Source organism: Culex pipiens, chromosome 2 (genome assembly GCF_016801865.2).
Source record: "Culex pipiens pallens isolate TS chromosome 2, TS_CPP_V2, whole genome shotgun sequence".
Classification (NCBI taxonomy): domain Eukaryota; kingdom Metazoa; phylum Arthropoda; class Insecta; order Diptera; family Culicidae; genus Culex; species Culex pipiens.
The window spans coordinates 184,727,676-184,743,778 of NC_068938.1; the positions used below are offsets into that span (position 1 = coordinate 184,727,676).

The window sequence follows — 16,103 nt, forward strand, 5'->3', positions numbered from 1 at the left end:
GAGCTAGAGGTGATAAAAGTGAAAAAGATAAAGTAGCTTTTCTTACCCCAAACGACGTCCATTCATGGCACCCGGAGGCAGTCGGTTTCTGGGTAAAAGGCACTGCTGGCACTGATGGAAAGATAATTACCCTACATGGATAAGAAGCTGCCCGGAGCGTGTCTGGAGAGTTCTTGGTCAGAGGTTTTGGACGCGAAGAAAGCCTGAATTATCGTGCAATTAATCGGTAACGGTAGTTTGCGCACAGTACGAAGCCGAGTTTGACCGTTGAACCGCCATAATTCATTGCGTTGTTTACCCTATAGCGTTTGACGTTTCTCCGCGCTTGCCATAATGGCGGATGTTATGAAACGTTTCTAACTCGACAGCGACCGTGCAGATCTTAAACCCAATTACGCCCTGACACCGCTCGCCGGCAAGCTTGCAACCAAGAGTCCCAAGCGGTTCCGAGGAGGTCCCAAATCTGGAGCACACAGAAAATTTCACATTTGCATATATGCGCAAACGAATACGTTTTCAGCGGATCAGCATTCGGTGGACCGCTTGGAGCGGCTAGTAATTATTGTTCCACCTCTCACTCTCTCTCGCTCTAACACCCTCCATTTATGGCGAAACCATTTGATGCGAGTAAAAGATAAACAATTTCGCCATAATGGCGGCCGGCCGGCAAGCTATCGCGATGAAATGATACACTCGAAGCAGTTTTTTTTACTTCTGCCAAAGCCAAAGTTGAACTGTGCAAATCTTTCGCCTTTCTTTGTGGCAGGAGTTGTGCTCTCTTGGCGCTCGAGGTATTTATGCAAAAATAATACTAATAGTAATGTTATAGATTGTCAAAGTAATTGTGACGAATATCATTTCCAAAGGGCGGATCCGCCGTCATTGAGCTTTCTTTTATGGCAATCTGGCAGTTGGCGATTGCGTCAAATGAGCACGAGCGCGCCAATTCAGTGGAGTCACCGATGCGGGGTCAACCGCGCGAGGAAGGGGTGTGTCAAAAAGCTTTTAACTTCAACTTATTTTAATACACAGTCCAGACCAAATCGTGATGGTTGCCGCGGCGCGGTCACTTTCACGCGGTTGATTATGTGAACATGTCAGCTTCAATTTTTTTTATTCGGCGAGGAACCACAATCTGGCTTATGGACCATTAAAATATGATTGAATGTGCCCGGGGTTGGACTGGTTTGGTGTCGGATGGCAGAGGATCGTCACTTTAGTGCATTAATTAGTGCGTTTTTTTAAATGCCGTATTAAGCTTCAAGTGTCCACCCAAGATGACGGCCGATGATGGGCATCGAGAGCTCGCATGTGCTCCAGAGAGCCAGCAGTGTGTCGTAAATTAACGTAAATATTTACCCGTCAATTAAGTGACGAGGAATTATAAAACGGCTAGGGGAGCAGTGGGGCGATAATTAAATGCGGAATGTAGGGGCTTCCCCCTGCTCTTCTGCTTGGCATAACTCGATGCGCATAAATTGCGTATCACTTTAAGTGGGGATGGAATATGTTTATGTTAATGATAGTGCCAACGGACTGGACTGTACTTTAGACAGATATCCTTTCGATGCATGAAATTCCCAACGAACGAAAGGTGGAGTAAGGTGAGGCTCTAATTAGATTTGTATATCGATCCCATTAAATGGCAATTTATGCGGAATAACTAGTTCATGGTGCATCCTCGAGCTTTAACGAAATTTCTTCGAGCTATGGACAGGCTGAATCACGGCTTCAGACGTGCATTATATGCCACTCTAATTATGATTCATGTCTAAATTTAGATGTTATTACCGCGTAAATCGAATGTCGTGCACGTGAGGGATATTAACTTGACGTGATTGCCTATGAGTACTGAGAAATGTGAAGAAAATAATTATTACCAATTTTCATTTTGTGCAAACCGCCGAGGTAGTGCGTCCATCCCGGGAATTCCAGGGACAAAATTCCCGGGATTTCTACAAAACCGGAAAATTACGAATCCCGGTATTTTTTTTTTTAAATTTGTCCCGGGAATTCACGATATTGAAAGAAAAACAATTTTGGTCTGGAAATTCAGTTTTGTTGGGGAAAAAGATGAACAGTTGAATTATTATTAATCGATAAGAATTTCAAAGCATTAAAATTTACATTCTGCATATATCAGCATAAATTTGGCTTGCTAGGGTAAATTGTTATAATTTTAGTTTGCAGATCTGCAAAATGGCTTGCGCTTTAAATATTATCTCTTTTATTTTATTTGTTTTTAAAAGACCGTTACCAATATGATATATTTTTTAAATTAAAAAAATCATCTATGCTTTTTAAAAACACAGGCATCTGGGGAAATAAGGACAAATGTAACGAATTAAGACAGCTATTTAAGTCAATTTGTTTGCACAATGCTTTGATTGACTTTGGTTAAAACAGGAACAGAACAAAAAAATATTACCCCGATATCCAAATTTACTGCTCTAAAATCTCTTGTACTTATTCCGACTGTAGTCCCAGTTTTCCCCAGTTTACATAAAACATGAAATTCAAAACATTTTTAAATTTTTACATTGACTGGTGTCATTTTGTTTGTTGTCGCTTCTTATTTTTTTAAAAAAAATCAGAGGATTTTTAAAGCTTTTCTAGTCAGGCCGTTGCAAATATTTTTCAAAGTTTATGTCGCCCCCTCCCCCCCCCCCCTTCAAAGTTGGCCTAAATAATCAGGGGGCAAAAAAAATATTTTTTTCGAAATGCTTCAAAATTTTAATGAAAATTAAAGTTTGATCAACTGAAAACCAGTTGAAATGCATTCTCCCGCGTTTATAATCATATTCAGCATGTTTGAACTCCTTTGAAAACATTTCAAATTTTCATGAAATACCAATGTACAGTCCAACGAAAAGTTTTTTTGCGAAAAAAATCCGTCAATACCTTGATATTTTCAAAACTAATGATTGGAAAGCAACTGTACGCCTGTAAAATGCATTATAAAACACTTTTTTCATCCAAATGTTGAAACCTTAGGGCTTATGTTAATTTGATTTGGTTAACCGCGGTGGATTTTCTTGAAATAATCCGAACTGTCAAAAATCCACCAAAGCATCTACCGGTGGATACTTTTCTACCACAGATTTTTGTACGCTCAATGTGGTAGATGCTTTGGTGGATTTTTGACAGTTCGAATAATTTCAAGAAAATCCACCGCGGTTTACCAAATCAAATTAACAAAAGCCCGCTTGGCTTGTAATTTCAATTTTATATATTTTTTTTTATTTTTTTTGCCCCCCCTCGACTTTGGTCAGAGCCGAGGGACATAAACTTCAAAAAATATTTGCAACGGCCTCATTTTATATAAAATATATATATAAGAATATATTTCTAAAAGACTTACTTAATTTGAATCATATTCGATTAAAAATTGAGGTTAATTTAAAATCCAATGCACAACAAAGAACAAAAAAAACTATTTTTAATTTCTTTCAAGCTATCTAAAAACTGTCTTTCTTGTTAAGATTGAAGTGTATATATAACTGATTGAATTTCCAACAAATTGTAGTGTTAATTTGGTTTTGAGAATAGAATATACAATTACAAATGTTTTAATGCTAATAAAAAATTATCCCAACATTGTCCCTTGGTGTACTTTTTCGAGTACTTTAGGACAAAAAACGGCAGAGGGACTATTTCTCAAAATTTTCGTCATATTTCATTGAGGTGTCTATAGCAACTTTCTCATCAATATATATTTAAAGCCTCTCAATAGCATTGAAGACAATATTTGAAAACAACTTAATAATTTTCAAGCTCATATTTTCAGTTTCCTATTTTTTTTTAAATTCCAAAAGAAAATGATTTTCTAAACAAAATAAAGAATCTTTTCATTGTACTGATCGTACATTACCCGAACACAAATTTAAAAAAAATAAATATCAGCATTATATAAATATGTACCCTCCCAGCAAAGGCTTATAAATTGATCCCAGTTAAAAAGGTTCTCCAAATCTCTGAATTGCATTGTTACATCCTGGAACAGAACTGCTTAATTCTAATAAAACACAAATTGAAATTAAAATTTTAAATATCAATTTTGGCAGAGTTAAACGCTATTTTAAAACATTTCAATTTCTCCAAAATTCAATTGTTCGAACGTTTTGGTTCGAGTAGAAATGTTGACATAGAGACCACTAAGACTTATGGTTTTCAAGGGCATCTTCTCGTTTTTAGTTATTTTTCCAAATAATTTAAATAATTCCAATGTGAAATAGCATAAAAAATCACAATATTCTTACAAAATATCCTTATGATTCATATTTTGAAAAAGAGCGAAAGAGCCGCTCAAAAGAGCGGTTTTTTTAATGAGCGAACGAAAATGAGCGGCTCCTAATAAAGAGCGGTTTTGCCCACCTTGAAGTTATTCCCAGGTTCTTTGATTTCATAAAGTTTGGTGTATGTTGAAAATTAAATATTTTAACAATTTGTCCAAATTTGTTGTTATTCCAGCGAATACGACATAATTTCTCGAATGACCTCACTCAAACTTCCAGGCCGCCAAGATTCATCATCCTTCTTATGATTGGGCGTAGGGTAGAGTAGTCATCAATGAGACACTTTTGGTTTTCAACTTTCAACGATTTTTCTAATTTTTTCATCAGCATGTTTTAATGAGCTTTTAGTTGCATTATCATTCTTTTAATGTGTTCTAACATTGACAAAAACATGAGATCGATCCGACATCTACAGCCAGAGTTATTCAACTGTCTCATTGTAGACGCACTTGGCAGGAACAATGAGACAGGTGGGGAACAATGAGACACTCTACGAAAATCAACATTTTTCTAGCAAAACATCATGTTTTTGTATTGTTCCATTGCAGGTGACTTTCCTTGAACATTTTAGAGCAATTTTGCCAACATGAAACTTTTAATAACAAAAGTTACACTAAAAAGTATTTCAATTTTGTAAAATCCATATATTAATACCAAATAACTTTGTATTTTTGGTTAAATGAAGTTTAAACTCTATAAATATGCCAAAAATAACTTTTAATTCATGTTTTGAAAGATTTCCATCGATTTTGAAAAGTTTATTGAAGAAAAATCAAAGTGTCTCATTGTTACCCATGGGCTGAAATGAGTGGGGAACAATGAGACAGCCCTGGATTCTGAGTTTATTCTAAATTTTGGTCAAATCTAATGAAAGGACATTGTAGCCCAACTTAATCCCTATAGAACGTCGAAAGAAATTTTAAGAAATATTAGTTTTGGTGTAAATGGCAGCATACGAGCGAAAAAGTTTTTTTTGTCCATGGTTTACTTTTACACCCCAGAATCAAACATTTATGAAATACTTTTCAAGGGAGCGTCCATAACCAAAGCCACTAATATGGCAGACGTGTATCCAGTAGACACACCTTTCCCCCAAATATGAGCCTGATTGGTTGAAACTACGACTTGTGAGAGCCATTTTATCATTGTTCCCCGTGTCTCATTGATGACTACTCTACCCTACATGCTTGTTTACTGCTCAAGCTTAAATGTCGCGTCCAGCGCTCGGTTTCAATGACACACGTCCGCATGCGTGCCAATTCCAGTGCCCCTACACGCAGAAAAAAGTTTTGTAGAATCAGCCTGTACGAGGTTTGAATCAACAAAATTTTTGTTGAATATAATCAACGCCGATTTTGCGTTGAAACAAACCTTGATTTTCTCGATTCCACAAAAGTCTTTTGTTGTTTTGAAAAAGCTGCTTTGACGTTTAGCGTTGATTCAACAAAAAATATGATTTTCAAATCAACAAAACGTTTTGTTGATTCAAATATGCCTTATTTTTCTGCGTGTAAATCAATTTAAATCAATTGACGAAAAGAGAGATGTCCCTCTTCTCTGGTTTGCAGCCTTGTGTCTTCGGTCACAACTTCTTCACGATTTTTTTCGTTGTTTTTGCTCCGCAACCGATACAGGAATCACGATAACGTCATCAATCTGTTCCTTTTGCTTGACGTTTGGGGACGCGTGGGGACATACTCAGCGCGAGAAATAAGTCATCAGCAGTTCATTCCATCTGTCGTCCTGAAATTGGGCCAAGATGCTGGGAGCGGTCACAACAAAAAAAAAACCATCCTCAAATTAGCCCATCTGGCGCTGCTGGCTCGCGAGCGAGCCGTAGGAGAAATCCGAATGGAAGTTGTCTGGTCATGCCCATACTGATCTGGATGCCACCCTTCAATGGACGGACATGAACGATTCGTTCAAATTTCGAAGCGAATGAAGAGGGGGGAAAATGGGCAACAGCCTCTACGCGTGTGCACACTTCTTAAAAGGGCACAACGCGCGCAAAAGCAGCGTACTCACACGCGTTGCTTAAACGCAATTAAGACGGCTTGGCAGTGGTTTGTCAGCGGTGAATGGTCAACCCGTTGCGGCCTTATTCACTTGTTTTGTAGGTTGGGTATCAAAATAAGTCAAGATCGACTGAAGTTTATACAACTTCGCCTATTTCGTCCTATTTTAAAAACACTGCGGTTTTCGTGAATATAAACTGAACTTTTCAAGATCGCTTGATATCCATCGATATCAACTGATTTCAGGTGTAACGTCTAATCTTATCCAACACTAGTGCAGCGAATCTTTCGAAAGGAATCCTGAAGATCCTTGTTGTCATTTATTGACATTTGAAGAGCGTCATCCATTTGCTTACGGCAAAGCCGCCCAGTTACTACTGTCAAAAAATATAAATATTATGATTGGATTACTAGATGAATACAGAAACAACACAAAACCTTTCAGCGGTCAGGTCACATCGAAAAGTTTACCGCAGAGATAATTCGTTTAATTGGTTTGAACTTGAGCATAAGTTTTTTTTAAGATCTACCGAATTCCGGGTCGCAAAGAGACACATCCCGCAAATCACACAAGACAATGTCAGAGTTTGAATGGCTCACGGTGGCCAACGTTACCGGTTAATGACAAGGGAATCCAAGACCGGGGTGCGTTTGCCCATTTTTGGGATTTCGCGTGTGGCGGCACCATGAAGAAAGCTGAAGATGATGAACCCCGTGTTCAGGGAGATCCACAACTGTGCTACGCCTTTAGCCTTAATTTTCACTCTTCTTTGTGGGGTTGTCCTAACATGCCGTCACGATCTCGTCGAGGACCCGGAGACGTGTGCGTGCTGCAGATGACCAAGAAATGGGAACGCGTGTAGGTGGGACGAGCGAAGCCCGGAATAAGTTGTTGGCAGTAATTTGTGGCTTCTCGGAGAAGAAATAGCTCTGATTTATTTCTATCTTCTCTGCAGTTTACGCAGAAGCAACGTTGGAGGTCTTCACTCTAGGTTTCATCGGCACCGTAGAGCGAGATTTATTAATGAGGTCTAATCTATTGGTCACAAGGTTCAGTTTATCGCTGTATCTTGCCGGTGACTTTGTAGCTCATTACGAGCGTTTAACTCCTGATTGGGGATTAGCGTTATCTGATGAGATGGATGGACGCGTCCGACGATGCTGGCGGCTCGTCGTGTTCATTAAGATGTAACGAATTGATGCCGAGTCACGGGGTTAGAGCTATCTCGTCGGTGAAGTTTACAATGAGTCATAATTGTAATTGATTTGTGCTCATTTTGCATGTAATTAATAGTGTTGCTAATGGAGTTACAGTTACCTCGATGTGACTTTTAACCGTTTTATAAGTCAATGCCTAAAAACATTTCTAACAACCATTTCTTGAATCTGTCAAACCTCTGACAGCTCCCCGACACTATCCGGTAGATCGTAATCGGGAGAAAACCGGTAAACACCCAGCCGAACTGATGGACGATAATTGTACAAACGTCTCTAGCTCGGTGGCGTGGCGTCTGTGGGGAGCGTTGCACCTTAATTGCGTGCAACCATTACGGATCTGACTGATGGTTACGACGACGACAAGATTACCCACCACCGGTTGACAGTTTTGACAGGGCAACTGTAAATAATTACGCAGGGAGCTCAATTCTGTACCGGTTTTAGGAGTTGACTTGGAGGTAGATTTGCCAAGGCATAAGCTTTCAGTTCAAAAACAGTTGTGAAAATGATTTCCCGAGAAATCGAATAAACAAGTCTCGCTCTTCCAAGCTTCCCAGATCAACAAATTCCGCACAATTTAATCGCTAGTACAAAAGTCCACGCCGTCGTGTGTCGTCTATTTTCTGTGTTTGTTGTTCAAGCGCGCGTGTAGACAAATTAAGATTATTCCCGACTTACTACACTCATTATAAGCTCATTCGAAAGCCATAAAACGGCGGCCACCTCCACCGCTGAGAAACCATTCCAGACCACAAGAAGAAGACCCGGCTCGTGACACGCGACCGCAACCACCGAGAACCACGCGGGAAGATGCTAAACCTTGTACTTGAACTTCAAGATCTTATAGCTAAGGTTGGAAGCAACGACTGGAGTCAAATCAGACTCTATAAGACAAGTTGTTTGAAGTCGCTTAGCATCGATTTCTGCCTCTTAAAATAAGAAAATCAAAGTGGTACCAACCTTTGTATCAAAATCCTTGGCATCTCTTAATAGTCCGCGGCAGTACCAATAAAGATGGAACCCGGGCACTAAATCTATCGAATGTCGTCACGACAACACAGTTGCGTCTCTATCCGTAGGTTCTCAACGCGATGCGGTTGACTTGGTTCTTCGTCGGGTTGTCCATACACGGTGCGGTAATCCATGAGGTGTGAAGTGGCGATAGATTTTGTGTTCTATCTATATGCGCATACCGGAGTGTGTTTCTTTTCGATTATTTCGTTACTTTTCCACGCTATGGATCGGAAGAGACGCGGTGGGACGAGTCCAGAGGCATTGACACCCGGCGGCACCCTTGCCCACACACTCCGCGTGGTCATCATCACCATCAAAAAGCCATAAAAGAGCGCGTAGACAATGTCGCCGACTTGACAGGGCCCGGATGAGCTGTTGACGAGCAGGAGTCCGAAATCGAAACACAATGGTCGCTTCTTCGTTATTCGAAAGAATCGCGTGCCGACCCGTTCCCGGTTGGACAGGCGTAGTATGTCTTCATCGTAGAACTAATCTCAATAATAATGATCCCACACTCCAGGTCCAGCCGGAACGGCGCGGCACTCGGCATGAGTAGTCCCGCAGGTATATCTAAAGTGACGCTTGGATGAGCTTTGGTGCGCCGGAAGACACGGCATTGGGGGGATTTCCCTTATAACGTAACGAGAAACGATTGATCATTCGGACAAGTCATCTAGAGTAGTCCAGGGAGTTCAAATTTAGATTTAGAACAAAGAGAACATTAAGTTGTGCGACTCGGTTAGCGTTACGTAATGAATGAACGTCCCACAAACCGCCAGATTGACCGCACGGTACGAGGGGCGTAGAATCCCGGTGTGTTTTGCGCAAACTTTGTGGCGTCGAGGTCAAAATGAATAGTTATTGCCACAGTTTGAGGCAGCAACGGCTGATTGAATCTTCAACCTCAAGGCAGAAGAAATGTTCCGTACGAGCGACCAAAAGTCGTTTTCTGTTGGTGCACTTGAGTTTTATGGCTGCATGGAGTTGTTGTCCATTATTGCTATGCACTTTGTGCAGTATTATTATGGTTTAATGCTGGTTAAGGCGAAAGATAAAACTTTTACGATCTTTCTTTAGTTGATTATTGATAGTTTACGATATGGACAACTTCGAGTTATTGTGTCTTCCATGTGTTTAATTTATGGAATGACCTTTTCAACACAGACAAAAAGACATTTTATATCAAAAATTCGAAATTTACGAAAGTATGCGTGCATACATTTACAACAACTCTAGCAAAACAATGCCAAAAGGCCGTTGTGGGTTTGTTAACAAAGTGTGTATTCCTTTCATGCCAAATGTAAACACCCTCTAGCGTGAGCAGGACACACTCTTTGTTTGCAATCCTACAACGGTCCTTTTGCGTTGTTTTGCTAGAACTGTCAAACGCGTGTATTTGAGGTGTGGTGAATTCCAAGTTGGCGTGGTGAACTTCAAACATTCAAATCGACCGTTAAGTTGTTGATTGATGAATTTGAGAAGAGGTCTACGTCTGTTTGTCTGTGCTTTTAAGGCGAAACAGAAAAATATAACTCTCAATATAACCTTAGAATCCCAAAGCACTTAAAAAGGACCTCCGTGCCTAAATCTTTAAAACGAGTAAGCGTTTGTTGATTCAGTTTTCAATATTTGGTCATGCATCTGCTAATATATCAACACACTAAAAAGTTTAAAGCTTGCAAAATCCAAACAATCTCAGCTTTAAGTTGAGAAGCTATCGAGGCATTCCGATCTGATTGAGATTTCATAAATATTTGCACAGTTCATCACGCGAAGTACTCTCCCCGATCGTGATGAAGTGCGTTCTCCAGTGTAAACATGTCATGTCATCCCGCAATCGAAAATCGATAATCTTCTCACACCTCCTCCTCAAGCTCCGACGAGTCTAACGCTATGTACACATTATCGTTGGCCAAATGTTACCCACCCAGAGGGTAGATGTTTATACAAGGAGCCTATCATCTCCCAACCGCAACAATGATTATAGCCATGCCGTGGTAGGCAAATAGAGACCTGCTCCCATCTCCACCTCATTTCTGGCACTTCCGTCATCGACTATGGCTCAGACTATCGTCGCCCCTTCGAGACGCCACTTCAATCAACGTCCTTCGGGTTGGGTCGGAACCCCTTTCTCTAATCCCAACACAATCGGTATTTTCAACTTGTGCTCCAGTTACACAAATCATCACCACCAGTAATATCTTGCGGAATGATGAACTTGGGGTTGAGGAAAACCAATCAATTAAAGCAATGGAATCATTAGCGAGAGTAAATCGAATTAGATCGACCTCCGCGCCCCGGGCTTTGCTTGGTTACTTTAGTTGGTGACTATGGGATTTCTTGTGGTTTAAGAATGGTCAAAAGCAACTTTGTGTTCGCATCTTAGCTTGGAAGGCACGTCGTCGGTTGAGATAGAAGAATGTTATAGTATATGTTCAGCATACTTCATCTGGTGAACTGGGGGACTTCTTGTAGATGAAAGGTTCAAAAGCACTCCTCTCCATAGCATCTAAGCTTGGATGGCACATCGTTACTTACTTATTGTGGTTTAGATAGTGACCATTTCTCCAAACCCAATCTCATAGTCTCTTCGATTTCCACCGTGCAACTTGTGTGCAAGCATCGATTTGACTAAGTGGCAGTTTGTCATTATTTGACTTTTAACACGACTTTAATGAGTTTTTCCTCGTCTTGCAAAGTCAGCGGAGCGGTCGGTGCGCGTGGGAGTGAATCACGTGTTCTCACGCTCCGAACGGTTCCGTACCAAGTCATCGCTCAACGGCTCGACAAATGGATGCAGGGCGAGCGAAAAAAAAAGTGGGAACAAAAACAAATTGTTTATTTCATTAGAGAACGGGGAAAAAGAAGACCGTCCAGGAATCTGCACGCTTCTGGTACAAAGGCAAAGAAAACATCACGCAAAACACTTTGAGATGAACACATCTGCATCCCGCGAGGAAGAACGGACTTCAACGGACGTGTCTTTTGGCCTGGCCAAGACCACGACCGCGAGATAGCCAGAGAAATGCTTGAAGTACCATGCTTTATGGCGTGTACCGTGACATGGAACAAAACGGATCCATCGCGGCGGGAATTGCGGCCTGTCCGGATGTTTACACCGGGCCAGAGTGGTTTGTCTGGAGCTCCAAGGTTAAGTCTACCGTGAAACGGGATTTTCTCTTTTCATTGTGCACTTGCAAACGTTCGATTCTCTCAGCTGCGGCAGGCCTCAGGTGTAATGGAGAGAAGTTGTAAGCGTACATCGAGGTTGATTAAATCGGTAATAGTTGTCTGGCCACGGGGGAAGTTTTCCTGGGTTGTGATGATTCTGTCCGTTGTGGTCAGTCACGAAGGCTGAATGCGTTGAACAGAGTTGAGAATTGGATCGCTTGGAAGTTATTGGTAGAATCTGGATTTGAAGCGTTCTGCGTCATTACCGATTAACTGATGGACTTTAAAAGTTTCAACCCAGGTAATCCATTGCGAATTCTATACGAATATTCCTCGGTTCTCAAAAACCTGTTTAGTTTAAGGCTTAGTTTCATGAATAACTCATTTTTACGACCTTTCCCTCGCCCAAAGTCAATATGCATTATCGATCCCAACAAACCAATAAAATATGGCGCCACCGTGGCCAATTTCCAACTATTCCAAAGTATATCAGGTGGGAGTGCCCCCAGGTGGTGTGCGTACCAGCCGGCGCGATTTGTCACGCACCGTCGTGCGTGAGGTGCCCCTATCGAAGTCCTTGACGCCAGGTCACGACGTTATTTTTAGCAAGTAGTTGCGGCCAGGACTATAAAATATTAAACCGTGGAGAACCTAAAACGCACTTTTTTCGTGGAATAACAAAGGGTTTGAGACAGTCAGTTCTTGTTACGGACTACGCCGACTTGCCTGTACCGCCCAAAACAAACTAACACGAGGCTCGTGCAGCACTGCGGTAGACTGCATTTTATGGGATTACGCTCAGACCTACAGCAACGATTCGACCTCGGAAGGAGTCCCGGGTACTTGTCGTGTGTGAGTGTAGTTCAAAGTCTCTACAAGACCTGAACTTGGACGAAAAGGGTGGTCTTGTCCCTTCCCGGAGGGCCTTTCCAATTTAGCTGCCGGTTTGCCGCACTAACAGTTCAACGGCGATAATTGGACATCTTTTAGTTTGACGCTGAAACTTAGCAGATTTGATTGTATTGCCAAACTGCCATAGTTCAACTGTAGTGCAAAACTTTCATCTGCTCCCTCTTTCTGACTATATCATAGTTGCAGTTCAACGAGAGGGGGGAATCAGTAATTTTTTGAACTTGAGCCAAAGTCAGTCACGAGTTGGCGAGCAACGCGCCGGGGATGATGGCCGCAACGAATCACTGGTTCAACACAGCTTGCCGGGAAGTCGGTTAAGTTACAGAGTCGGTCAGCCCTGCTAGTATAAATTGGACTGATAAATTATGATTGAAGCTTGTTTGTTTCACCTTAACCTTCGCGTATTACCGCGTCGACGACTCCAAACAGTTACAAAAGGGCCCCTGCGTGATGAAACCAAAAACTGACCAACATTCCTCCCCTCTCGAGTAGGTGCTAAATAACTTTCCGAACTAACGCATGAAGGGCAACGCCACTTGGCACATCTGGGATGTTTCAACCGACGAAAATGAATCCAATTTCCAAATTCTTGACACCTCGGATGGGTCGTCTCGGTACGATTGTGTGCTCTCTGCTCGAGCACTTTGCATAAAGTTTCCAATTCAAAATTGGTCCGAGCCGGGTTGACACGTACATGGGGACGACGTTGTTCCCCTGGAAGCCGAAAACGGCAGACAAACTCCAGACCATGGAGACGAACACGTTTGATTAATTAGTCTGGGAAATACGGGTGACAGATTTGGGAGGCCTGAACTGGATGGTTGGGGGTTTCGAGGGGGTTAGGAAACGGATTTTACTTCCGTGTTGGGGGATGTGAGGTGGGGAAATAGTTATGCGATGAATTTTAATGATGCAATCTGGAGAGGATCCGATCGATTTATGGGACTTGCTGACTTCCGAGGTGGTTTGGGTTTCATACAATTTTGTAGCAGTGAAAATAATAACTGTGTAATGTTCAGCTGCTGTAAATTTCCATAAATTCTTCAATGTGTTATTAGAAAACTTAACTTAACTCACAAAACAACACTCGTAGATTACAAAAAAAAATCGTTGTCTTATTTTTGCTTTGACTAAAATGGGATCGCAGAACTCGAATTTAATGTTGAAAGTAAGTAAAAATCTTATCGAGGCTTCGGACAATCGAGTCTTGACTGTATAAGATGAATTCATTTTTATTCATCATAAATTTGTTAAAATTTGTACTTTTTTAGTTTTCCGATCATTCAGCAGATTGAAAATCTGTAAATTTTACCTAATTCGGTAAAAAAATCGTTATGACAATACCGTACAATCAGTTTGTATTATATTAAATCACTTTAAGGTGTAATTACATAACGGGAAACTTTGTTTGCAATCTAAACAAGATCCATAATTTTGACGTTTTGACAGTCCCTAGTTTTTCGAAATGTTTGCGATGATATCTGAGAAACTTTTACACTCTAAATTTAAACTTGTAGTTAGAGTAAAGTTTGAAAAAAGCGGCAAATTATAGATACAGTTGATTTCAAACAATAATTAGGAAAATCCATATTTGTGTTTGTTGTCCAACATCGCTGGCCTGTTTTTTACCTGTTTATTTTCAATATCATTATTTGAGATAAAACAAATATCAAAAATGTAATACGGTCCAGATTCTTTTAGATTGTTGAGCTCAAATATAACCTCAAAAATCTAGCAAAACAATGCCAAAGAGCCTATTATTTTTCTCCATGATCTAGTAATAGTCTAGTAATCGAGTCTGGACTGTATCAGAAACTACAAATAACATTTAAAAAATACGTTTGAGAATATTTTCGGTGTTTTTCGGAATTGCAAAGGTGTCAATCTGGCTTTGCAAGCAAAGTTTCCCGTAATGGAATACCACCTTTACCAGATATTTAATACTAAGTGAACTTAACTCTGTCTGTTCAATTTTTTTCGTGTTGATCGAATCATTCCGTGATTTGAGGTGAAAGTATACAACGACTTCCTCAAAGAAATCAAGGTATTTCGCTGGATGTTCCAGCCGGTTTATCACAACACGGCTTTGCTTCGCGCAGAGTCAGAGTTCGCGCAGCAGTGATTCATGTTGGCGCCATCTAAAAATAACCGTAAATTCTCCTCGCCGTACACTTTTCGACTATTTATGTGCCGGGTCATGATCTGCTTGTTGCATTATTTTTTTTGCGCTCAACGCTTTGTACCCCTTCAAGTCTTGCCTGGAGGTATCTGCGCTGCGAAATCTGGAGAGGTAAACTCGCAGCAAGGTACACGAAAGCGAAAAAACACGGCTTGTTGAATCCAGATCCGACCGTTCAATAAATTAAACGCTGTGCCGGGCAGAGGCTGAGAGCTGTCCAAAGGTAGCATTACAATGGAAACTATTTAATTAACTATTGATACGGGACGAGATTTCCTGTGTGTGTGTTTCCTTTTTCATTGCTTCTAACATGCTGTCTTGTTGCTTCTGGAGCTGCAGTTTTCCGTTCGCATCTTCCACTTCCATCTAAAATTCATTAAAGTTTGCTGCCTTTGGGACTTCTCTTTTTTTCTGCATGCCTTCCTCACTCAGTCAGTGATAAGCACTCGCTCTGGGTCGTAATTTTCCCTCAATCGACGCTTCAACAAGTTTTTCCTCTTTGGTCACTTTGGCGAGCAAGTTCTGGCGGAGGGAAAATCGAACGTAACTTTTAATTGGGGCGCACGGGTTTCATATCTAGGGTCGCAGTGGATACGCGCTTTTAGAAAGTTTGTTTTAGAAAAATACCTCCCAGCATCAGTTGGTAAAAGATCGCATTGCTGAAAGAGGAAAAAACTGACGATAATTGGTGCACGTTGTGAATATTTCTGTGCCCTTTTTTTCTCCCTCGATGTGTCTTTATAGAGAAAACTTTCCTCTGTATTATTTCGTATCAAGTTTTTTGCTATTTCTTGTACCGTCTATCGTTGATACGTCGTTGTGAAGTTGGCGCTAATAGTTTTTATCAGCTGATTGCAGCATTCAAGATAAATCGTTTAATTGTCGGTGACTTTTACTAGCGTTTAGCACGGATATTCTTGACGTAAATATTGCTGAAAACAACTAACGATAATTTTAGACTCGTTGGGATGGTATTTTGCTTGATGCAGTGTTGCCAGATCATCAAAATTTAAGAATGATTCGATATGTCTTTCGATTACCTAACCAACAATTAGTTGGACTATGGATTTAGTCATAGTTTCCATACAGATAACTGAGATAGGGGTTCAAAAAAGTACAAAAAAAAACACTTAAGTGGTCATAACTAAAGACAGAGTTGCCAGATCTGCATTTTTGAAAATTTTACCTTTTTTGCAAAGGTTAATCGATCCGACATTGTATTAAATACAGTACTTGTTTGGTAACTGGGCGCTCGATAACTGAGCTGTAGCCCACTTTAAAAGCAGAAAAACGTCAAAA

General features: G+C 40.7%; 1 protein-coding gene across 1 annotated transcript in view; it reads left to right on the forward strand.

Annotated features, from left to right (window-relative positions):
* LOC120415416 (protein unzipped) overlaps positions 1–16,103 on the forward strand; it is a 98,330-nt gene that overhangs the window by 13,575 nt on the left and 68,652 nt on the right. The gene's annotated exons all lie outside the window — the stretch shown is intronic.